The sequence below is a fragment of the Lissotriton helveticus genome, chromosome 7 (genome assembly GCF_964261635.1).
Source record: "Lissotriton helveticus chromosome 7, aLisHel1.1, whole genome shotgun sequence".
NCBI lineage: Eukaryota > Metazoa > Chordata > Amphibia > Caudata > Salamandridae > Lissotriton > Lissotriton helveticus.
The window spans coordinates 823,962,885-823,989,584 of NC_136068.1; the positions used below are offsets into that span (position 1 = coordinate 823,962,885).

The window sequence follows — 26,700 nt, forward strand, 5'->3', positions numbered from 1 at the left end:
CTCAGCTGTGGCGGTACTCGCTCATCCCTCAGTTAGCGGGGCAGCAGGGCTTTCAGGGGAGAGAATCATACTGCATATCTACTCTGGGTGATGTGATGCGGGGCCTTATTCTTAAATCGTTCCAGGAGCTCCAATCTGAATTTTCAATATATAAATACTTACAGTTGCACCATGACCTGACCACATACACCTAAAGTCTTGCTGAACAACTGGATTTTAACCCAAGGGAAAACTGCTTATGGACGATCTTGGCAGCCATAAAATATCATAGTTTACCAATTCTTAGTTACAAATAGCGCTACTACATTAGATACCCTCCAAACAGCATGATAAAGGGACATGGGAGATATAGACGACAATGACTGGGCAGAGGCTCTGGGGTACTCTTGTGCAGCTGCGATCTCCTCTCGCCTACGCCAAATCCAATTCAAATATCTTCATTGAGCCTACTTGACTAGACACCAACTGTGGTGTATGGGACTTATTAGTTCCCCTAGATCAGTGGTTCCCAAACTTTTGACTCCTGAGGACCCCCACTGAATCACTACTGGAAGCCGGGGAACCCCAAGCAATGTGTACAATTTAAATTTCTTTTTAAAAACGCCTTTTGAAGCAGAGGCAATTTCAAGAGGGAGACAGCCTGAATTGTGTCTATTGGCACGGACATGTATGCATTCAGCAGTGTATTATTTAGTGGTACAAGTCTCCTGCTCTCAGCGATAGCAGCGCCACTACATTCTCATTCCAGAGCCCTGGAGTGGTGACCCTTCCTTACAGCAACAGGTTGAATGATTGTGAATTATTAGCATTTTTACCTATGCACAGTTTAAGAAGGTCTAAAATATTATAGATTTATGAAGCATTTTATAATAAAGACATGCCCCAAGGAGCAACAAATATTGTGACAATTCTAACAAGATAGTGCACAAAGCAATGGGTCGTGTACAGAGCAAATTCAAGGTCTATATTAGGAGTTCATCATGGAAGTGCAAGAGATGGAAGGAAGGTATCTGCACAGGAGGCATATTGTTTCTGCACATGAGGCATATTGTTTCAGCGAGATCATGGAACAATGCTATGCCAATTACCATCAACACTTGTTAGACATCTTTAGTCACAGACAGCAGAACAACATTTTACCACCAAGGGTTGAGCAGTGCAGTTAAGACATATTTCAGAGAGACCTCGCGTGGCACCTGACATGACCCTCTCCTGTTAGGATGCCCACTGCCCCGTCCCTTGCCAACAACAAACTGCAAAGGCTACAAAGAATAAGAGCTTGATACGTCTGAATATGAAAGCTTGACAGCACACATAATTCACCCAAGGGCTTGTGGAAAGTGAGCACTCAGACAGCAGCAGAAAAATCCTACTGCTGATCCTGGCTGCATCTATTTTTACCTGCCTGCCAAGTAACGGTAACCTATACACATGTGCCTTTCAATGCTTTATTGCTTTTATTGTATTGCCTGTATTTTCATTGTTGTGTCTGTGACTGCTGTTGTCTGTCTTCCCCCGCTGCCTGTACGTGGTCCGTGCACCTTTTTCTTCCCTCTGTTCCCCTCGCTGTCCCCGTGCTCGCTCTGCTCGGTCTTTCCTTCTGTACCCCTCACTGCCCCGTGTCTCTGCTCGGTTTTCCCTTCTGTTCCCCTCGCTGCCTCTGTGCCTCTCTGCCCGTTCTGCCTTCTGTTCTTAGTTGCCCGTGTATTTCTGTATTCTGTATTTTGCCTCTGTGCCACTCTTTTTTCTCTGGTATTTCTGAGCTCTTTTTGCCTTCTGTGCCACTTGCTTTTCCCTCTTTTTTGTGCCCCTTTTGCCTTCTGTTCCACTCGTTTTCCCTCGTTTTTTGTGCCCTTCCGCCCTCTGTTCCACTGTTTTTTTTGTGCCCTTCTGCCTTCTGTTCCACTCAGTTTTCCATTGTTTTTTGTGCCTTTCTGCCCTCTGTTCCACTTGTTTTTCCCTTGTTTTTAGTGCCCTTCTGACCTCTGCTCCACTCGTTTTTTGTGCCCTTCTGCCCTCTGTGCCACTCGTTTTTCCCTCGTTTCTTCTGACCTCTGTTCCACTCGTTTTCCCTCGTTTTTGTGCCTTTCTGCCCTCTGTTCCACTTGATTTTTGTGCCTTTCTGCCCTCTGCTCCACTTGTTTTCCCTCGTTTTTTTGTGCCTTTCTGCCCTCTGTTCCACTCATTTTTTGTGCCCTCTGTGCCACTCGTTTTTCCCTCGTTTTTTGTGCCTTTCTGCCCTCTGTGCCACTTGTTTTCCCCTCGTTTTTTGTGCATTTCTGCCCTCTGTGCCACTAGTTTTTCCCTCGCTTTTTGTGCCTTTCTCCCTCTGTGACACTCGTTTTTTGTGCCTTTCTGCCCTCTGTTCCACTCGTTTTCCCCTCGTTTTTTGTGCCTTTTTGCCCTCTGTTCCACTCGTTTTTTGTGCCTTTCTGCCCTGTGCCAATTGTTTTTCCCTCGTTTTTTGTGCCTTTCTGCCCTCTGTTCCACTCGTTTTTTATGCCTTTCTGCCCTCTGTGCCACTAGTTTTTCCCTCGTTTTTTGTGCCTTTCTGCCCTCTGTTCCACTCGTTTTTTGTGCCTTTCTGCCCTGTGCCACTCGTTTTTCCCTCGTTTTTGTGCCCTTCTGCCCTCTGTTCCACTCGTTTTTTATGCCCTTCTGCGCCACTTGTATTTTCCTTGTTTTTGTGCCCCTTTTGCCTTCTGTTCCACTCGTTTTCCCTCGTTTTTTGTGCCCTTCCGCCCTCTGTTCCACTGGTTTTTTTGTGCCCTTCTGCCTTCTGTTCCACTCAGTTTTCCATTGTTTTTTGTGCCTTTCTGCCCTCTGTTCCACTTGTTTTTCCCTTGTTTTTAGTGCCCTTCTGACCTCTGCTCCACTCGTTTTTTGTGCCCTTCTGCCCTCTGTGCCACTCGTTTTTCCCTCGTTTCTTCTGACCTCTGTTCCACTCGTTTTCCCTCGTTTTTGTGCCTTTCTGCCCTCTGTTCCACTTGATTTTTGTGCCTTTCTGCCCTCTGCTCCACTTGTTTTCCCTCGTTTTTTTGTGCCTTTCTGCCCTCTGTTCCACTCATTTTTTGTGCCCTCTGTGCCACTCGTTTTTCCCTCGTTTTTTGTGCCTTTCTGCCCTCTGTGCCACTTGTTTTCCCCTCGTTTTTTGTGCATTTCTGCCCTCTGTGCCACTAGTTTTTCCCTCGCTTTTTGTGCCTTTCTCCCTCTGTGACACTCGTTTTTTGTGCCTTTCTGCCCTCTGTTCCACTCGTTTTTCCCTCGTTTTTTGTGCCTTTTTGCCCTCTGTTCCACTCGTTTTTTGTGCCTTTCTGCCCTGTGCCAATTGTTTTTCCCTCGTTTTTTGTGCCTTTCTGCCCTCTGTTCCACTCGTTTTTTATGCCTTTCTGCCCTCTGTGCCACTAGTTTTTCCCTCGTTTTTTGTGCCTTTCTGCCCTCTGTTCCACTCGTTTTTTGTGCCTTTCTGCCCTGTGCCACTCGTTTTTCCCTCGTTTTTGTGCCCTTCTGCCCTCTGTTCCACTCGTTTTTTATGCCCTTCTGCGCCACTTGTATTTTCCTTGTTTTTGTGTCCCTTTGCCTTCTGTTCCACTCGTTTCCCCAGCCACTGTGCCCCCCGGACTGCCCACTGCCCCTTCGCTACCCCCGCCTCCCGATTGTATTGTTGTGGTCTTGCCGCCCCTGCGCCAACATTCACAGCTCTTGTGTGCTGTGAGGACCTGGGCGTTTCATTTTTTACTACAATGACAGGCACTCGAGTCCTGCGGACCCCCTGGGAATGTCTCACGGACCACTGGGGGTCCGCGGACCACAGTTTGGGAAACGCTGCCCTAGATGCTTTCGATGAGTCTAAAGATAGCACTTTCTTACATACAGGTTGGGACTGCAGGGCTCAGGCCCGATTTTGGAGGGGCCTTGTGTCTAGTTAGGCCAAGGTTCTCGCATGGGATATTCCACTGACCCCTAAACTATATATATTTTTTATAGAGTTTTATATAGCGGGAACTTGACCAGAATAGGGTATCAGAGCGCTTTATATAGCACCATTTGCATTAAATGAGGACACATTAATTTTTGTGAGGCACGGGGAGATTTAATGATTTACCCAGAATCACAGGATGTTCAGCGTCATTGCCAAGACTCAAACCCAGTTCCCCAGATTCGAGGTCGACCGCTCTAGCCATTAGGCCAACTCCTCTCCCCCAAACTTCTGCTACATAGCACTGAGGCGATAGGCGGTAATAGATATAAACGTAATCTGTTATTCCTTGGTCTTACCCTTGCTAAAAGCGATATCGCCTGACAATGGAAAGCTGCAAATCCACCTTTGCTAGGCGTCTGGAAGAAAGGTATGGACTTCTGTATGGACCTCCAGGTCACTGTGTTTCAGGCAAGGGGGTGCCCCCAAAAGTATCCCAAAATCTGGCAGCGATGGGCTACCCTGGTTTGATTCTAGAGCCTGTACACTCTGCTAACATGCAACTGTTAGCTGAAATCCGACAGTATGGTCAGCAAACCAGAATGGACTCTCATGCTTCATAGTAACCATGTGTCGGACTACGGGCAGTGAGCTGGCTGGGCAGGAAGGGCACTGGAGGGATATTGTGCCCATGTTTATGTTTCATTACTGTTTTCTTTTCCTTTTCATCTTACTAATCCTTGGTTTTCTTATTAGAATAATGCCGTGCCATCTATCTAGTGATCTACTATATCTACATTTGGTCTTCTGGGGCTTATTTTTGGATTAATATCCAATAAAATCATGCCTGGATGCAAGGGAACACACATGCACCACCCACTGAACACTTCCCTGACGCAAAGTAATGCTGCCTTGCATTCGTTTTTTTTCCCCAACGCAATGCAAACACTCATTGGTGTCGCTTTAAAAATCCCAAGAAGGATTTTGCGTCAGATCTGTGTGAAAAAGACTTGAAAACCTGCAGCAAAATCTTAGTTAATTTTACTAAAATCAAAAGATTAGGGCCAATGCTACACCTAAAAAGTAGCCTAAATTTCAACAGTTTCAAACTTGGAAAAACTCGCTATATATATTTTTTTACACATGGAAGACTGCATGTATCTGTGGCAATATCAGGGAAATCAACAGTAAAAACACACTCCTTGGTGGTCTAGCGGACAAGGGCCATTTTGTTTTCCACTGGGAAATGGTGATCGCATCATCTGTGGGGGCCCCATCGCATCCCCAGGGAAAAGCAAATATTCTCTCAAAATAAATTATGCTGGACCAGGGGGTAAACCTGTATGCCAAAAAGGCAGAACCCATAAAAAATATTCACCACTTGTTCTCCCCTGGAGAACACGTTTGTGCCTCACCCCAGGGGAAAAGAGAGCATCAATAAAAAATACTTGGCCCAAAACAGGTTCGACCCGTATGCCAGAAGGGCCAACCCCCTAAAAATATATGGTGTACTGACTTCACAAAAGAGCGAGAGGGTGCATGAGGGCTGAAGCATAAGGGATTTTACTTCAGCCCACTGTTGGAATAGACAGAGGAAGTTTCTGGTACTATCACCGAGGTTCATCTTAAACACTGCCCAGTCACGGCCGACTGGGGCGTTACTGGCGTACTGCGGACATCAGACAATGGTCGACACTGACCGTAAAGGGGTTAACTGCTTGACCCACTGGGGTTGTACCACCAAAGGATAGTAACCTTCCCCTACCAAAACACTTAACCATGGGCAACAATGCGCTCATACACTTCTATCCATTTATACTTTGGAATTGGATGAAAGTGATCTATCTTTCACTCCTTTTCACTTAAAATTAATGCATAAGGGCATTATAACATAGATTTTCACGGACAACATCAAAACACTCCCTACATAGGCCGGATGACAAACACACTCCATTCATAGTTTGCCCACAGAATAGCAAGCCACCCATCTTGAAATAAACTATTGTGTCTCATCAGGAGTATGAAGTGCTATAAAAAATAAATTACAATAGAGTACAGTATATTCGAGCCCTTCAGTGAGACAAAACTATATTAATAGCAAGACAGAGATCGTTGAATCTTTGTTATCATAACCTATCCTTGCCTTTCATAACCTTACAGGTTTTACTTTGGCCCAGATTCCAAGTTGCGTTTTTCATTTCGATCAGAGCTCAAATGGAATTTGTGCGCCAATCGAGTTCTGAATTGTGCATCAAATACCATACTTGGCAACATTACCTTGATAGATTTCACCAGGAAAAACCTGGCCAAATCTATCAGGAGAAAATACTCAGAAATAAATGCTAAACGTGCAGCACTTGGTGCAGTAAACACTGATTCTACATTAGGCCTCATTCTGAGGTGGCGAACTTAGAAGAAAAGCTAATTACATCACTCAGTAAATACCCCAACCCAGGGTAGCAGCAATTACTGGGTGCAGTTATTTTTACGAGAATTCTGAACAGCTCCGAATCAGGGATTTCCTCTCCTAATCTGTTTTGAGGCTTGTATTATCAGGATATCCATATGGTAGCTTGTTAACTATATATTAGTCTTAGTCTGAAATAACAAACCCTAACTGGTTTGCCCTTAACATACCTCCTATAACCTCCTAGCTGCTAAAAGACTTACAAAACATACCTCCTGTAACCTCCTAGCTGCTAATAGACTTACAAATCTGTCTTTGATATATGGGGTCGTGGCTAAGTGACGAACATAGCGGACATGCCGTAGCTGTGCTCTGGGACCAGGCTGTCTTGATCTGCGGCGAGGTGCGGACATCCACTCCACCATCTGCCTCTCAACCCTTATGTGAAGGACTGAGAACGAGCTGAAGTGCATCGGTCCGCCCTACTCAGGATAACGACGCGCTTCGCACTTTGACCACACCGCGAGCGCCGGAGGCCTGGTGGGCCGAGCCCCGCTAATGTGACCCGCGAAGTACATCGGCTGTACCCTCGCAGCACTCCGACATAACCCTGCTATCCTGACTGTCCGCTGACTGGGAGGGTGCCTTAAGTGTTCGATATATCGTATGTCAGGCTTGCGGTAGGAGTGATGCACCTATATTAGGGCACACCACCACAAGGCCTAATCGCAGTCTGGGGCATGGCTGGGGGTGCCGAGGCCCATGAGGCAACCGCATGCAAGTACTGCGCTACGGGTAGAGACGTGGCTGCTGCTGATCTGGGGCCCCCCTCTCTCACCCCGAACAACCAGGTATTAGACAGGGCCAGCCCGGTCTGGGCACGTGGGGACCCCCAAGCAGGGCTGTGGAGGATTTAGCGGCTGTGAGGTGACTCCTGCTCCCGGTGCCACACCTGACCCATTGCTGCCCGGATCAGCCCTCAAGCTGTAGAGGACCGCAGAACCTGTCAGAATCCTTGAGGACCTACGCTGTCCCCACCGCGAGTGAACGAGGGACCAGGGAGGAGGCATAACCCGAAAGTACCGGCCCACTGCGCCCCTGGTGAGAGAGTTCCAGGGCCGGGCGCCGTGTGAGAAGTTGTGACAGGGCCCGTAGAAATCGGCGGCCCGGGCCTCCTTCCCCCAGCCCTGCGTGAACCGTATCGGAATGGAGAGTGTTCGCCTTGGGGTGCGGTGGAGGGAAGGGGAGGGGGCACCGGGAACTGAGATACCTCCTGTCCGGCACTGCACTTGTGTGCTACTTGCAAACGCAGAAGCCAGCATCACTAGGTGCCCCTCGGGAGATGCCCTGGGTACCTGCAGACACCTAATCCAAAGGCACTAACGCCACTTCTGCCCTATGTGGGGACGAACTGTGTACAAGCACACACTCCGGGACGGTCGCTTCAGCCCTACTGGGCATTCATCCTACAGCTAGTGGTGGGTTAGGTGCACAGGCCAAAATGGGACATACAAAGGCGAAACCAGCAGATCCAATTGTGAAAAGGGCTGCTCAACAAGATGGACTTGCAAATACGTCCCCAGCGCCCATTTCGGAGTGCCTATCACCAACCCAAATGGAGGCAGTCCCGGATAAACTGGAACTCATACAGAGGGAGGTCCGTGAGTCAAGAAAAGCAATCGAACAGCAAATTGGGGCGCTAAAGACTGGCTTCACGTTAATGAAGACAGGCCATAACGAATTAGCGGACACTGTGAAGAACAACAAACTGCAACTATCAGAAATACTCTCACAGCACGAGGAGAATATGGAACAAATAACACAGCTACAACGTCAAGTATCCACCCTACGGGGGACCGAGTTGAGGATGCAGAGGGCCGGTCACAAAGAAATAATATCTGTATCGTGGGCTTGCCGGAACGCTGCGAAGGACCCAATGCGGCACAATTTATTGAACAATGGCTGCAAGATATAGTGGCACCATATAGCAGAGTTATTCAATCTGTGGGGCGCGCCCCGCTGGGGGGGGCGCGGCACCATCCTAGGGGGGGCGCGCATTCCACCCTAAAACCTGACCTTTGTTCGTCTTACTTTCACGCCTTGCAAGTCTGCTCCGGTAACAGAGGGTTGGAGGAGGGAGGGAGGGTAAATTCACGAGGATGTGCCTGTGCTTTTGTTATGTTAAGAGGAGACACATTAGCCGTCCCAGGAGGAGGTTAATTAGTATAGCTGAAATGCTTCAGCTGCAGTGGGAGGCAGGGAGTCTCTCTCCTCTACTAAAACCGAAACGGACAGACAGTCTTGTTATTTGCGTTCTGTTTCTTAGCAGATGAGACTCCTTGCCTTCCACTGCAGCTGAAGCATTTCAGCTTTATGAATTAATGTACAGTGCTTAATTTGTAAAATCAAAACGTTGCGGTGCTAAAGATTTCTCAGAAGAATGGTTGAGGTGGTGAATACTAAGGCTCATGCCTCTAGCATTCACCACCAGAACTCCCGCCCCTTTACTTCACACTTTCAAGTCCCTACAGAAATTACTTCAGCTTCTCACATGTGTGAGCTTCAGACACTTTCAGTGTAGCTACCCAACATCACTTTTTTTCCCTGACAAACTGGTGCTGAGGACTCTGGCGACTGTTTTGCCTAAAGTCATGACTCTTATGCACATTTGGCAAACATCACCCTGCCAGTGTTTTTGCCCCCTCTCACTCATCGGTTGGACCCCAAAAAGGCTTTAAGCTTTTTTTTTTTTTTTTAAACATAGACCGTCATGTAGAAGATTAGCTCTTTGGGGAGTTCCCAGGGGTAAAAAAGGGAAGGCTGTGCATTAGAGGAGTCTGTCGAGAGGGATAGTCCTCCACATTAAGATCTGGTATGCACTAGCCAAGAAGGAACTGCATGAAGCTTTGAGAGCCCATTCCATTCGGGCCAAGGCTGCCACCACTGCACTGGTACGTGGTGTGCCTGTCCTTGATATCTGCTTGTTAGCTAAATGGGCGTCTGCAAATTTGTTCATAAAGCAGTACTGCCTTGACAGCCAGATCCGGAGGGAAGGCCATTTCACCCACCTGGTCCTGCAAGACCTTTTGGTCTGAGCCTCCTCCACAAACCTACCACCGAGGGAGGTAGTGTTTTGATATCTATTCTAAGGTGAGGATCATGTGGTTAGAAGTATACATCAAACGAGTAAGTTACTTAACTTCAATACCAATGTTTCTAGTGGTTACTCTTTCTAAATATACATTTATCACCACTCTCCCACCCTCCAGTTCCAAGGAGTGGCCTATTGTTTGCATCTAAAAGTGGCACAGCACTGACAGCAGCAATATATGAAACAAAGAGTATGTCACTACCCAGCAGAACAGCAACTTTTCTTTCTTGTACTTTTGGGGGGTCATTCATAAGCACCTGGTGTATGTTTCTATCCTCATCTGTTTTTAACCCACACCAGTGCTTATTCACGTATAAATTAGTAGCCTAAATCAGGTGTCAAGTGTGAGGATCGCTGATGATGGCGAGCATGAGAGAGAAAGGGAAAGAGCAACTAAGCGGGATAAAACAGAAAAGAGAGGAACGGACTACAAGGCAGAGTGTGATAGAGATCAAATGAAGGACAGAATTAAACAGAGAGATGGGTCTGTTTCCCTATGCAGCATGAAATGACAAAACGTGCTGTAGCAACCACTATGTAAAAGCGAAATAGGAGCAATGCACGCTCTAATTTCATGCCCTGAAGGTACTGAAACCCTAGGCTGCCGTCAATAACATGCTAAGTTACTTCAAGTGTCTGGTAATACACCTTGCATTCAGACAACTTGCTCCTCATTCTCACACTTCACTTTCACACTCACCCTGAACTCACAGCGATCACATTGCACTCACACTGATCCCCATGCACTCACACCATTCACCTGCTCAACCTGCACTCACAGTGATCACTCTGCACCCACAATGCACTTGCGCTGTTCACCCTGTACCTCACCCTGCAGTCATACAAGCACACTACTCAACCTGCACTTATGTGGTACTTCACTCAACTGTCCCCCTCACTGCTTAATCTGCAATGTCGCTCAAATAAGCCCATCACTAACCTTCCATTTATTCGTCCCACTCTGCACTTACATCCGCACCCAAATTCATATGGTCACCTCACTCACCCTGCAGTCACTCCTCTTACTCTCCTCTCAAACTGTTGCACGGTTCAACGTGCACTCACATGGGCCCTTGTGCAACCCACACAGCGCAGAGGTTTAAAAAAGGTTGAACATTATTTGCCGGATATGGCCCAGGATATGCGTGTGGCGGTCGATTATGTAGTGTACCAGATTACAGAAATTTCTGTCAGGTGTTGGGGGGGCCCAACATCTAAAATAAATCAGCTGGGGGGGCTCAACTTCCAAAAGTTTGAAGACCTCTGCCATAGGGTCTGGCAGACCTCTTCTGAGTTGAAAGAGCGCACAGAATCTCCACAAGAACGCCGGTCGCTGGAGCACCTCCACGCCTAAGGATTTCTAGAATACTTAATTATAAAGACCGCAACACATTGCTCCGTAACGCTATAGAAAAATCCCCTATACTGTACAAAAATCAACAGATCTCCCTATATTTGGACTTCACAATCATAGTCCAATGCCAGAGGGCCTCCTATCAAGCAGTAAACAAGCATTAGAAATGCAATAGGTCTCGCATTCACTTGGGTTAGAGCTTCTGGTGTTGTAACTGATAATGTGCCAGATGTACTAACATTTTTTGCGGGCGCAAATGGGTTTTAGACCCGTTTACGACTGCAAAAAACGTGTGGCACATGTACAAATCCTATTTTGCGAGTCGCAAATCAATTTGTGACTCGCAAAATAGGATTAGCGACTCGCTATTAGGTAGGGGTGTTCCAAGGGCGTCCTTTCCTAATAGCGACTCCTGAAACTATGTATGACTTATTTGCGAAAGCAATTGTGGTCACAAAACAGTCTCAGTTTACCACCCTTCACAGAACGGTGGTAAACCACTCGCAAACAGGAGGGGTCGACAGGGGAGGAGGGGGTCAACAGGGGATACCTTGCCTTTTGTGAGTGGCTCTAAAAATATTTTTTAAGGGCAGGCAGTGGTCCCATAGAATAGTTACTTCATGTGGAATGACAAATTCTACATTCAGCTGAACTGAACTTCTACGTGTTTTCCAGGGGCGCCTGCCTACGTGAACACGTTTATGGCTAAATTTGAACATGATTTCATCTTGACTGATTTCACCTGGCAAGAAGGTCTAGTTTTCTTCCGTCGATATATAGATGATATTTTCTGATTTGGAATAAAACAGAAGAAACATTGAAAAATAATGTGCGCACGTTGAATTTGATAGACCCACGGATTCAATTCACTTATGATATCCAAAGAAAAGGAATTGCATTTCTAGACATCTGGATCGAATCTGATTACTTCAACACAAGTTTGTACAAGAAACCAACAGATAAAAATAATGCATTGCTGTTTCAAACTTTCCATCCACCATCCATGATCAAGAACTTACCGGTTTCTCAGTTCATGAGAACACAAAGAAATTCGTCTGAAATCAAAAAAGGACAAGAAACCTTACATTTTCAAAAAAGAAATTACATAGCCGTAGGATATCTGGAGGAACTACTTAATAAACATCTCAAGAAAGCGTTGGAAACACCACGTGAAGAATTACTTAAAAAAAAAAAAACAAGAAAACTATCAACAGGACTGTGTTCGTTTCTAAATTTTCAACAGCTTCCAGAGAGATTATCCTCTTCAGTGCTGCGCGAATTTCGCTGCAGTGCTGAAGGGTCATAAATCATATTGGCTCATGACGGAAATGTTCCGTCATCAGCACCGGAGCACCGACGCTGATGACGGAACCGTTCCGTCATGAGCATGGAAGGGGTTAAGAACATCATAAACAAACGTTGGGAATTATTTGAGCCTGAAATAGACTTTAAAGATGTATTAATTGAATAACCATTGTTCGCTTATTCCAGAGCATACAATCTAAAAGAACTACTGGCCCGAAAGAAAGAACAACCAGAAAAGGGAAAAGTGGAATGACTAAATGTTGGAATTGAACTCATTGCAATAATATTATCCCCCGGATAAGTCCTTGTACACCCCAGGACCGGAGAGAAAATAAGACTCAGAGGAAGCCCAGATTGTAACTCTCAAAACGTGGTATACTCTATCAAATGTCCATGCGTACTTTGGTATATTGGCAAGACAGAGAGAAAAATGAAAGTGCGTCTTGCTAAACACAAAAGCAAGATTAGGACGAGAAATTTAAATTCCAGTTTGGCTAAACAATGGGAGGAACATCAACATACAATCACACAACTTAAATTTCAAATAATTGAACCTGTTATTCAAGGCATTTATAATTCAGAAAGACTATTGCAACGTGAGGCATTCTGGATAAAAAAATTAAAAACTCTACAGCCTTTCGGACTGAATGATACATTTGAAATAGCATGCTTCTTGTAAATATTCAAGTTGACCAAAGCGTACGCCTAAATAATCTCTTCACACACAACTTGTAATCACATTTACAACACCTTGGTTGTTTATTTTCAACTTTACCCACGCATATCATATTGTATTTATCATATTTTAGACTTCTTCATGTTTGCCACAAATTCAGCCAGTTTACTAATAGAGAGGATTCCTTGTATTTTGCCTTTGTTTCGTTTTGTAAATGCTATAATCACCTGGTATATAACATGTTTTCAATGTGGTATTTTTATGTTTCTTCGTGTGATGCTTTTATTTTCAAAATGTCACTACGGTGATGGTGAGCACTTCAGCGTCTATTGTGTATATTCAGCAGTTCATGGGACTCATCGTCCTCTAGCGTGCATAGTTAAAAGACAGCACCGTGTTTCTCATACCAACATGGTCACATACGTATTAGGGCATTGTTATAACTTTATTATTCTCTGGGCTAAAGGCAGAGACCGACGTTGACACCACGACATATTCATGGAAGAATCTGTCTTCCATTTCTATTTAGAAGGCGGTCACATGACCATTCAAGCACCCGGAAGATGATCTGTTTTTAAGTGGTCGCTTAGGACGAACAAACAACCCGCTTTCTTGGCGGCGGCCCACGCGCAAATTCATTTACGTTTGGTAAGCACTTTAAAAGAGTGTATGTCTTTAATAAGCGTTCATTGATAAGATATTTAGAAATGTACGTGTTCTCGTAATAGACTGCTGCGAGTATTTAATCACCACTAATAGATCTGACCCGACTGGAAAGCCAGTGATATACTGGTGAAGTAGCGGTATATACCTGGAATACAGACAACGTTGAATTCTCTGGTAGGTTATGGTCACGTTTGGCAAATGATTCTTCTGCCTATCAACTTGGCGAATGGTTATAATGTCGGCATGATATTTTTGCAGTTATGACAGTAAGACTGTCAAGAAGTTCAGTAGACAATCCTTAGAGGCGGCATTTTTCTTAGAAACGACTGGAACAGCTTTGATGAGCTCAATCCCCAGAGTACCATAGAGGTATGTTCATGAAACGATGCGTATTTCTGAAGACAGATAAAAGTGTCACGCACTGACATTATCACTCCTGAAATGTTTCTTTCTTGTTTCTTTTCTTTTTCCACTTTAGGTCGTCACTTATATTTTCGTTAAACACAGAAGTGTTACATAGTCATTAGTAAGTATTGGTTTTTAGTTATATTCATCCCACTTTAGCACACAAGACACTGGCGAAGGGTGCATGACATGTTAACCACACAACTAACTTCGTTGGAGTTCCTTGAAACATCTTATGAATGATCTCCTGTTCTTACTTTTAAAGGTTTCTCCTGACGAAGGGACATCATATGCCATAAAGCATTGGGCTTTTTTCTTATGTTAAATCATCTGAGTCATCGTGTAAAATGGACAGAAAATATGTACTAAATGTATATGTTTTGATCTGTGTAAAATGTATTTTTTGAAAATGTAAAATATAGTGAAAATCACTTTAATTTTGTGATACTTTGTTTGAAAGTAGAGTATTTCACGACTTGTTGGGCACGGTAGAGTCCAAGTCACACGTAGGGACCTGGCCACTTCACATTTAGTTCATATCAGATGCCAGGCAGGCATCTGTCTACCGTAACACACTCACAAATTAATCTTTTAAAGTAGATAAGAGCAAAATTGAGTGCGCAATCCACTAATACTTTTTGTTTTACATAGAAGACACAGGGGCACATAATATAATGAGTATCTGTAAGGCACGTGTTCATCTAAGTCTTATGTCTCCTGGCGCTAAAATAACAGATGTTTATTATTACCCAATTCAATGGTACTCATTTTATCGACCTTGAAAGAGTGAGTGGACCTGCCAGGATTTGAACATGTGACCAGGAGGTCAAACACAGATCCCTGGAGTGGATGCATTAGCCCACTCAGCCACTACTCTGCAGAAAGATAATCCTTACATGCACACGAAGTAGTTTGTCCAGATTTTTTAAAGCAAAAACTGGGACAGGCCAAACATAGATGTAGGACTAAAAGTGCATGTGCGTATATAATCTTTCTCTACTTTTAATCTTACTTCTCTAAATGTGGTATATATATTACATATGCACAGAAATACACATACACAGTGTGTGCCACAGATTTCCAAACACTTTTAAGTATGGCAGGCCCTCTTCCTTGCCCCTTATCCCTCCTCCCCTCAGCAGGGACCATGAACTGAAGGTCAGCTGAGCTCCTGCTGTGCTGCTTGAAAGAGGATGATGCAGCCAAATACTCGAGAATAATTAGCTATATGTCACACTACAGAGGTGCATGTGAAAGTGAGAGAATATGTAATAATTGAAACACTCACTCTTCTTTCTTTAAAAGCCGGGAAAAATATTCAAAATAGCTAAGTGTCGGGACACTGGGACAGAGCTCTCAAAACCGGGACTGTCAGGGAAATCTAGGAAGTCTGGTCACCCTAACAGGAAGACAATTTGAGTTTAAGGGTAGGAGGTGGAGCTACTTGATCACTTTCCTTGAGTTACACCAAATGGAGGGGGGAATGGGGTACGAGAGGGTGATATTTCACTGAAGCCCTACACTTTTAAAGCACAAGTTGTACTGATTAAGTAGTACCAGCTCGTGGTGGCATCAGTTTTCTGATACCAGCAGCGATACTAATATCTTTAGTAATCTAAGGATGATTTACAGCAAGTCGATTGTAATATCAGTAGAGATTAAGGCAATGCATTACACCTTAAATGAGAAGAGGAATTAATACGAAGAGATAATTATGTAGTGAGTTTTCTTAATGAAAAGGGTGCCACACAAGGGGCCTTGTCTAGCCACCTTCCATCGAACCTGTGTGATGACTAACTAGTTTCCTCTAGAGCGTGCTAGTAAGTGTTTAATCTTTGACCTTTACCTGCTCGTCCGGCAGAAAATATTGTGACCTAAACATCAGCCACCAAATACGATGAAGGTAGCCATACATAGGCAAGCATAGTTTTAATCTGCCGTTTAAAGCATCCATACTTATTTTTTGTCAGATCATTTCAGTCAGGAAAGTGAAAATATAAGTCCATCTGTGCTGCTCAGCATCACAGTCTACCAACGTATTTAAATCCAGCAATTCGCCTTTTGGAAGGCAAATGTCAAATGCACACAGCCTCCAATATCCCTTGCACTGGTAATTTCCAAGGGAGGTGGAAACACAATTAAAGTCTGTTGATGGAAATGTACAACTGAGAAAATGAATTTTGTGCGGAGAGGGCTGTCGAGATGGTGAGTAAAAGGGACGGAATAAAATTGGGGAGGGGAGAAAGAAAAAGAAAGCGAATATTAGCTGCATACGACAAAGGTTTTTTTTTTTTTAGTATGAACCTTCACAGGTCAAATTACAAACGAATGAACTCGAATTTGTAGCATGGTTCCCACAAACCAGGGGGCGTGGCCGAACAGTCACGATGGCGGACGGCTTTCGCTAGTGCTCCGTGCCTGGCCGGGCTTTCTCCGGATTACACAGACCTGTGGGGGTCATCTGCCCGCTGAACCGAGCGGAACCGCTGTAGAACTCAGCCTGGAGCACAAGAACCTGTGCGGCGGCGAAGAAGAGCGCCGGGACGGCCAATTTTTTGCCGCGCGCCGAGACTCGCGGCACAGGCCTCTGCAGCCGGGAGGTGGAGTGGCGCTGCAGCCCGGCGGCGGACCTGCGAATCCCGGGGCCCGCTTGAAGGTAGACGCCGGACTAGCGGAGGCGGGGCCTGCGCCCCGTGGATGGCGGCGACGGCTGCCTGCCCCCCCGCAGAAACTGCCGGACAACTGGAAAGTCAGCGGAGCACAGTGAGGAGGACAGGGAGAGGCGCGCCGGGTCCCGTGATCCGGACACTGGGCCGGGAGGCAACGCCATTTTGTGGCAACCGGCCGGGGGAGTGCTCTGAGATCGCGGTGCGGCCCCTGCGGCGCAGGGAACTTCGTAGATCTCCCGTAACCCTGCCCCCCCCCCCCCTCGGTCTTTCTGAAGCCGGCGGACCGGCCCCACTGGGGTGTCGGGGGATGGGGGCCACGAACCGAGGGGCAGAAAGGTGTCGCCTAGAACCAGCAGGCTCACAATCTAGGCGGCGGCCGTGGCGGGGTGCTGCTCTCACTTGCCATCTTCTCCCTGAGCAGGCCTTAAGGCTGGGAGAGACACTACTACAGCGTGAGCTGCTGCCTGATGTAACCCCGGTGAGGGTTTGGACCCCCTGAGAGACGACCCTGTTCGGTGCCGGAACCTCCCGCTCGTCGGCTCTTTCTCCACCTGGGAGCCCCGGCGCGGGATCGTCGGAGCTGGTGCACGGAGGGACGGGGGCATACTGTCTGGACTGCGGCACCTGTGAGGCCGGAACACCTACAGGGCGGCTAAGTACTACAGGCCAGGCGCAACATGGTCCGGAAGGGTCAGAGAAACGTGGAGGGTCCGGGGGAGCCGACGGGACCCGGCCCGCAGACGGGGGCTGGGGCGAGCGGCGGCGAGCCTGGCCTGGCTGACCAAATGATGTTGAGTACTCAACAGCCGGACAAGCTGAACCTTATACTCCAGGAAATCCGAGATTCCCGACAAGCGCTGGAGCAACAATTGGGGACCCTCACCACTAACTTATCCCTTCTAAAAGCTGACCATGGCAAGCTGGCAGACAAAGTCAAGGACCACGGGCTAACACTCACAGACCTTGCGCCCACGGTGGCTGACCACAGCACGTCTATCCAGGGGTATGTTACACCTACAACGCAACTTTTACGTAGCATTCCGTTACAACGCAGATTTTACAACGCGGGATCCATTACATCGGATGTCATTACAATGCATGGCATTACATCGCAGATGCTATTACAACGCATACTATTACATCGTAAGTATTGGTAAGTATTTAATTTTTTTTTATTTCATTTAATACTATTTAATTGATTTAATTATTATTAATTATAAAAAAAAATATTTATTTTAGTTTTTAAATATTATAAATTAAATATAGTGATTTTTTAAATAAGTATGAGTATAGGAGTATATGTTTTGGGGTACAGGGGTGCTTTTAGGTTTTAGGGCAGGGTTTGAGTTTTGGGGTACAGGGGTGTTTTTAGGTTTTAGGGCAGGGTTTGGGTTTTGGGGTACAGGGGTGCTTTTAGGTTTTAGGGCAGGGTTTGGGTTTTGGGGTACAGGGGTGTTTTTAGGTTTTAGGGTAGGGTTTGGGTTTTGGGGTACAGGGGTGTTTTTAGGTTTTAGGGCACAGGGGTGTTTTTAGGTTTTAGGGCAGGGTTTGGGTTTTGGGGTACAGGGGTGTTTTTAGGTTTTAGGGTAGGGTTTGGGTTTTGGGGTACAGGGGTGTTTTTAGGTTTTAGGGCAGGGTTTGGGATTTGGGGTACAGGGGTGTTTTTAGGTTTTAGGGCAGGGTTTGGGTTTTGGGGTACAGGGGTGTTTTTAGGTTTTAGGGTAGGGTTTGGGTTTTGGGGTACAGGGGTGTTTTTAGGTTTTAGGGTAGGGTTTGGGTTTTGGGGTACAGGGGTGTTTTTAGGTTTTAGGGTAGGGTTTGGGTTTTGGGGTACAGGGGTGTTTTTAGGTTTTAGGGCAGGGTTTGGGGTACAGGGGTGTTTTTAGGTTTTAGGGTAGGGTTTGGGTTTTGGGGTACAGGGGTGTTTTTAGGTTTTAGGGCAGGGTTTGGGTTTTGGGGTACAGGGGTGTTTTTAGGTTTTAGGGTAGGGTTTGGGTTTTGGGGTACAGGGGTGTTTTTAGGTTTTAGGGCAGGGTTTGGGTTTTGGGGTACAGGGGTGTTTTTAGGTTTTAGGGCAGGGTTTGGCTTTAGGGATAATTAAATTATATTTACCATTTTAAAATTAATTGAAATATATTTAATAAATTAAATTAATTATTTTACATTAATTACATTTTTTAATTAAATTAATTAAATTAAATAAATTAATATTATTAATTTAATTTAATTTCATTATAAAAAATATGTACATTAAACTAATTACTTTTTTAAATTAAATTAAATTAATGACAATTTTTATTATATTTACATTTATTAAATAGATATTATTTTATTAAATTAAATTAATGACAATTTTTAAATGTCTTTTAATTAAATTATTTAAAAAAATTTAATTACAATAAACTAAATAACATTTTTAAAAAAAAGTCAACTTACCTATACTTACGATGTAATGCCATGCGTTGTAATAGCATCTGCGATGTAATGCCATGCATTGTAATGACATCCGTTGTAATGGATCCCGCGTTGTAAAATCTGCGTTGTAACGGAATGCGTTGTAATACAACCCGTTGTACTGACACCAATCCCTATCCAGGACATACAGGGCCAGGTCGCTGCACTGATGGAAAGGGTCGAGGACGAGGAAGGACGTAACCGAAGAAACAATATAAGGGTGATCGGCCTGCCAGAAAAATGTGAGGAACCGCGGGCTGAAGAGTTCATGGAGCAGTGGTTCAGAGACCACGTAGCGACGGACGGAATCTCCCCATACTTCTGTGTGGAAAGGGCGCATAGGATCCCGACGGGACAGCCTCAGCCGGGGCTCCCTCTCATTGTGCGCATCCTTAATTACCGTGACAGGGATGCCCTCCTGAGGAAAGCTCGTGAGAAATCCACCATCCATTTAGAGAATCAGAGGATGTCGCTCTACCCGGATTATACGAACATGGTACAAAAACAGCGGGCCTCCTACATGGAGGTGAAGAAACTGAGAAGCGCACAGCTGAAATACGCATTACTCTTCCCCGCCCGCTTGAAAGTTATCCACTGGAAGAAATCACACTTTTTCGAGAGCCCTGCGGACGCTGAAGAGTGGCTGGAGGTGATGAGCTTGGACTGCAGTCAGGAGGCGTCTCAGGAGGCGTCGGCGAAGACGTCGGAGAAGAGCTTGGGAGGTAGCCGCCGCTCTTCCTCTGGATCAGGAAAGGGGATTGCTGGGCGCGGCCCGTCGCGGAACCACCAGAAGGAATACCAACTGGCAGCTCTCTCGCTCGCCGGCACCTTCAGGGAGGACTCGGCGAAAATAGCCACGGACTCTGACGATAACACGGTGCATTCAGACTTGGAAAACAGTGTGCTGCTTTTTCCTACAATCACACCTAGAGCTGCTGACGACCTCATCGACAGCTGACATGTCGGGTGACATCCAGAACCGACACCTCTGCAGATGTCATTGTACGGTATCCTTTTCTGCTGTATTTGGCGCTTCTGGTGCCTGCCTCCGTTTGGGAAGCTATGTATGGGGGAGGTGGGTGATACACATGATGAGAAGACAATGACTCTTTCCCCAATATACATCACATCCCCTAGAATTGACACTGCACTGGGTACCTCGGGGCAAGGCTTGAGGTCGCTTATTGACAACCCCACAGACACTGTCTGTATATCACACTGAACCTTTCTTCTACGCATCAAGTGCCCGGCCGGGCCACTGTTGAGCCGGTGGAGACCGGAACTGGTAACAAAATGAACACATGTGTGCTAGACCACCCCGCTATGGCGAATGCACAAAAATTTGGTTCTCTATGTTTCTATTGTCAATGTTGGGCACAGCTATGTTCTATGGCTGCGCCAAGTTCGTTTCGAATATGTTAGAAGTATTTAAAGGTGCACTCTCCTGGGTTCAGCTCCCCGGTGTTCTCGGAACACGACCACTGACGGAAATGGTTCCGCCACCTACAGATCATGGCTGAACAATCTGGAATGTACAAAGTCATCACCTGGAATGTGCGAGGGCTAGGGGCAGTGCAGAAAAGACAAAGGGTCCACTCCTACCTCCTTAGACAGCAGACACAAATTGCCTTCCTGCAGGAAACACACCTCACGGTATCTGAAGCTCAGAAGTTACTTAGAAATGGAGAGGGACTATATATTCCACGTCATACTCAGCATTTTCTAGGGGGGCCACTATCTGGGTGCAACACAGGACACCGTTTATTGAAGTGGAAAGGAAGGTGGATGAGCAGGGCAGGTGCATCCTAGTCAAAGGTACCCTAGATAGCAAACTGATTGTCCTGGGCAGCATATACGCCCCGAACTACGACCAGGAATCGTTCCTGCAGAGGGTCGGGAGAGCACTCTCCTCGTGGGCAGATAGTCCCTGGGTACTCGGGGGGGATTGGAACGCCGTGCTGGATCTGGCCCTGGATAGATCACACCCGCCCCTACAGGCCGCCGGCGCTACTAAGCTTACTGACATTTTCACGGCATGGGTGGAGGGCTGGAGACTGGGTGATGCTTGGCGAGAGGTACACCCCACACACAAAGAATATTCCTTTTACTCCCCCGTACACGACTTACACACACGTATCGACCGATTCCTGTTCTCCCACGCGCTGATTTCATTGATAAGCACCCCAGAATACTTAGCGAAGACCTTCTCGGATCATAGGCCCCTAAAATGCACCATTTCCTGGGGCAGAGTCCCGACCCCAGTTCCTACATGGCGACTCAACCCACAGCACTTGGAAGACGGACCATTCAAAGCAACCCTTTCAGAGGCCCTGACACATTACTGGGAGGTTAATTGGGATACTGCCTCCTCCAACCTGGTGGTCTGGGATGCAATGAAAGTGGTATTGCGGGGGGTGGCGATTGGGAAGTTGGTTGGCGGCAGGCAGGAGATCCACCGGAAGTTATGCGAGGTGGAGGACCGACTAATGGGCCTTGAACGGGAGGCAGTTGAGGATCGGGGGAAAAAACAGGCTCTACAGGAACAACATATTTTACATGCAGAGAAATTAGAAACACTGCGCACCCTTGACCACAAAGCCTACTTACAAAGACAACACACGGAGGCGGACCGCTCCGGTGCGCTGCTAGCCCGATTAGTACGAGACCGGCCAGACACCCCAATCATTACTCAAGTCCGTAACCAAGCGGGCGACCTAGTAGACACACAATCTGACATCAACCGGGCATTCCATGACCATTTAAAGGCCCTATATGACCGAACTGGGACGGAAGATCCTACACGAATAACTGATTTCATGCGGGACCTCCCCTTCCCCCAACTGACAGCAGAGATACAAAAGTCGATTGAGGGACCCATTACCCAACACGAAATACGCGCTGCGATCAAACACTTAAACAGAAACAAGACGCCGGGCATGGATGGACTCCCGGTGGAGTTCTATTCAACTTATGCCGACACATTAGTACCGGTTCTGGAAAAGATCTACAAGGAAGCCTTTGAGAAAGGCCATCTACCACACACAACCATGCAGGCCATAGTGATCTCTATACCTAAACCGGGTAGGGACGTCCTGGAGCTATCAAATTATAGGCCTCTATCCATGCTGGCCACGGAATATAAAATCCTGAGCAAAGCTATTGCCCTACGTGTCCAGCCCCACCTGACTGCACTCATACACTGCGACCAGTGTGGGTTCCTCCTGGGGCGCAGTACCTCCCTCAACATGAGACGCCTGCACGCCATAATGACAGCGTCACCGGCTGAGCTGGCACAGGCGGGATGTATTGCGTTAGATCTCAAACAAGCGTTTGTTTCGCTTTCTTGGTCCTTAATGTTTGAAGCCCTGCGCCGATTTGGTTTTCCAGCCCCGTTAATAAGGTGGATCAGGCTGCTGTATACCGATCCCACGGCCAGGGCGAGAACGGGGCGGTATGTATCGGCCGAATACCCAGTTCACCGAGGCACCAGGCAGGGATGCCCCCTGTCCCCAATGCTGTTTGTGTTAGCACTTGAACCACTAGCCATTGCTCTTCGCAAACACGCAGCTGCGCTGGGTGTACCAGTGGCGGGGACGTCCCATCTCCTATCTGTATATGCGGACGACATGTTATTATACCTCCGGGACCTGGAAGCCGACCATATGATTTTATATGACACCTTCCGCCGATTTGAAACAGTATCGGGACTGGCCATCAACCCGGAAAAATCTGTGAGATTTTACTTCCGTGACGGGCCTCATCCGCCTTCTCTGCCGTTTGGCACCTACATGATCCCGGTAGCCCAATCCAGCTTTAAATACCTGGGAATCCGCATATATAGGAAGTCGGAGGACCAGCTGGATGGCAATATTTCTAGGGCCATCGCCGGCCTCCGTGGCAGCATCGGCTTTTGGACCTCACTCCCCTTGTCAGTCATGGGCCGCATTGCGATAGCAAAGATGGTAATGTTACCACGCTTGCTGTACTACTTCGTGAACCTGCCTATATGTATCCTGTACCGCACCTTTGTGACCATTAAGTCCTTACTGATTACCCTTATATGGGGGTCGGGCAGACGACGGATCAGTCTGCGTAAATTACAACTTAGCACCTCTCAGGGGGGACTGGGTGCCGCCGACTTCCAAGGATATTTTTACGCAAGTCAACTCCAATGGTTGTCTTATTGGCTGGCCGGGAAAAATCTCCACGAGATCGGATGGACAACGGACCGGTTGGGCCGGGGTGATTTACATACCTTACTGCTACCCAAGAGTAAACTTCCACGAGAATGCCACCCGCTGCTCCGTACCGCCCTTCTTTGTTGGAAGAAGGCATTGGCTTATACGTCTACGGTACAGCCATACGCAGATAATATCCCCTTACTAGGTATCCCGACACCGCAGAGAAAACTTACCAAATACACCCTAAGGGACTGGACGGCATGTGGGATTGAGGGGGTGGGTAGTTTCTTCAGGGACAACCTACTGTTGGACCATCGCACTTTCGTGCAGGCGACTGGGACTTCGGACAGACATTACTAATTACATGCCACTGTGTCTCATTTATCAGGACGACTTGGGCGCCACAACGCATCCAACCACAGCAACACGAACTAGTACACCTAGTGCATTACATGGGGGCTGGCGGCCACTTGGTAACATGGCTGTACACAGGGATTAGAACTCATGCTGCATTATCCCTCGACACTCTGCGAGAGACCTGGTCACGGGACACAGGGGAGGATTTTACTGATATAACCTGGCGGGTGGCCCTGGAACATCCAAAGAGAGTTTCCCGAAATGTGAAATTCAAATACATTCAGGCCATGATACTCCATAGGGCGTGCCTCACCCCGGAGAGGATCCACAAGATGTTTCCCGACGCCTCTCATCAGTGCCCGCGATGTAGGGCGGATGAGGCAGGCCTCCTACATATGCTATGGTCGTGCCCACAGCTGAGCAGTTACTGGAGCGCGGTCTGCGGGACGATGAGAGAGGCATCTCAGATACAGGTGAAGGAGAGTTCACTGTATTGCTTAGTGGGAGCCCGTCCTCGCCCCAAACCATTAAAACCCAAATTGCGATTTGTGGATTTAGCTCTCCTCTTAGCGATCAGGAAGATTACAATGCAGTGGAAGCCCCCGAGAGCGCCTAGGGTGGAGACATGGCGGGCGGACGTGGTGAAATGGGGTAGAGCAGAATGTGTTGCCCTTAGAAAGGAGGAAGAAGGCGGGAGGCGAAAAATCCCGATGGCACTGGACTGGGAGGTCATGCTACTAGAATTAGATGGTATGGATCGGCCACTGTCCCAGGGCAACTGAGCGCACTGCGACCCTGAGGGACTACTGTAGTATATACTGAGCACTGAGGCGGGACGGAGGTGGTTAAAAGAGCTTCTGATGCATAATCCTGGCAGAGAGTGGTCAGCGCTGGGGAGCTGAGGCGGAACAGTTAGGAGGAATTGGACACCTGAGTTGGATGGGTGGGGGAGGGATAGTTGGGGAGAGAGAGGGTGGGTATAGGGACATGTCTTGATAATAACGGAGAACTCTAATATCGTGCACAAATTTGTATGGAAACGACCTAGAGGATGAGTCTCCGCCCTCTATTTGTGGACTGGGAGTAAATTAAAAAGCGTTATGTATTGCATGTCTGTTGCTAATACTGTATACATGTGACGAATATACATTCACGAATAAAGTTTTGAAGGAAAAAAATGGTTCCCACAAACCAGGGTGAAACTGCAGTGAGTGATAAGTGCCCTGTGCTCTCACTGCTGTCATACACAGCGCTTTAAATGGGCCGGTACTCACAATTACTGAGTACCGGCACTTCTTAGATTTATCACTCTGAGTATCGGCACTTGTTTGATTTATCACTCTGAGTACCGGCACTTCTCTACTGCCAAGGAGAGTGTCGGTACTCATGAAACGTTGGTGCTGGTGGCCTTTCTCTGATAGCCAAGGCACTTCTATAGACCTGAGCCAAGCCCAGCTGAACAATTCAGCGTGGGCTCATTTGCATACCGTCCAGGTGTTCACCATCATGCTGAGTTGTAAACACAGACATCGAGCCAGCCCGGTGACAGCGTAATTAAGAAAGCGGTGGGAGGTAACCAGGTGCAAAATGGCTTTAATCCCACCTGATTCTTTTGTTAACTGTCTGTTTATGTTTGTCTGCTTGCCTGTGTCCTATCCTGTGATTGTTTTTGTGTGAGACAAAAACGAGAGAGAAAGGGGGAGATAATAGAGACACTCTTGGAAGTTATATTGAAGGAAATGTGTGGAATGCTTTGTGTGTGCATGTCTGCTTGTTTCTTTCTGTCACTCTAGAATATATAGAATTGTAACAAGCAACAGCAATTAACAGTATTAATGTTGCACATATTACATAACAAGGAAATGTTAAAATAGCGCCTCTTTTGGCTTTTGTTGTGTGTGAAACGTAAACAAATCTGCTTTGTTTATTGAAAGAAATTTCTCGTGTTTTGGTATGTGCTGCAAGTAGTATCAAAGTCAATAAGTATCGGCATGTCTTGCCCTAAGCCCCACCCCCAAGCCATATTTAAATGAGTACCTGCACTATTTCCCCCCATTTAAAGCACTGGTTATACAGAGTAGAGTGTGGGCACAAGCTTTCCCAGAGACCAGCAGGAGCGCCCGAGGGCCTTGCACTTGCTGGTCAGGAACTGACCTTGGAAGGGTTAACCCTGCACTGTGCCACACTCCAGTAGAGTTGTGTGCGCCGGAGTGACCCTTGAATCCGGGATATAAACCACTTTACAGTGAGGGTGACCAGCCATCCCGGGACATTCCTGGTTTTCACCAACTGTCCTGGCAGTTATAGACAAATTTGGCTCACGTCACAGTTTTTAGAGAGGTGCTACTTAAAGAGTGAGAGGCACTTTTTTAAGTGTTACGAAGCAGTGCTAGTCAGCAGCTGCTATAAGGGAGCAATTTAATTTACAGGTATGATGCTGTTTTTTAAAAATTACATTAAGCTTGTTTTCTTAGTGCCTCTTCTGTGTTTTTATGTTGATAAGTGCAGTCTTTCTTCGCAGCTCTGTTGATATAAAATTGTAGTCCTCCTTCTGTGTTTGCAAGAGGCCCTTTTTAGGTCTCGCCAGCGAGACTTATTGTCAGCGTGAGGCCTCCCAAGGGAGACAGACCGGGGCATGCGCAGATTCTGGTGTGTGAACATGCTTCCCATGAACAGCTTGTGCGCGTTAATTAGATTTGAGTGCTCCTCTCTGGAAGACGTGCTGCGCGTGAATTACAGTTAAGTGGTCCTCTCCGGGAGACTTCCTATCATTTAGCGGCATGGGGCACCTGTTCGCATGCTTGTTTAAAAAGTCACAACAATAAAAAGGTAACAGTTACACAGGAGCGCACTGCGTGTATAAGTATATGTGTATTCAGAATAAAGTCCAATTGGTGCTCTAAGTGGAAAGAGTAGGTTACCACTACTCTTAAGTAAAGCCAACAAGTGACTTTAATAACAAGTCCAAATTATCCACCAAGCACTCGTCCACCAAATAATTTGAATTTCTTTCAAAATGTTCTTGCGTTATTTTATTCCATCTTTGCGTCATTTGGTTCCATCATCCAATGTGTTTCACAAAGCCAGCCAACACGTGTTTCGTCTTGTCAGTCTTTGACAAACAGACTTCTTCAGGGCTGTAAATGATACAGTAAC

The 26,700-nt window shown here is 46.6% G+C and overlaps 1 long non-coding RNA gene across 2 annotated transcripts in view; it reads right to left on the minus strand.

Moving 5' to 3' along the window:
- LOC144767073 (uncharacterized) overlaps positions 1-26,700 on the minus strand; it is a 79,745-nt gene that overhangs the window by 38,332 nt on the left and 14,713 nt on the right. The window contains exon 1 of one of the 2 annotated variants that reach the window (XR_013598051.1): positions 11,851-11,888. The exons of the other annotated variant lie outside the window; for it this stretch is intronic. This is a non-coding gene — a long non-coding RNA (uncharacterized LOC144767073). Of the gene's footprint in view, positions 1-11,850; positions 11,889-26,700 lie in introns of those variants that run through there. 2 annotated transcript variants of the gene reach the window in all.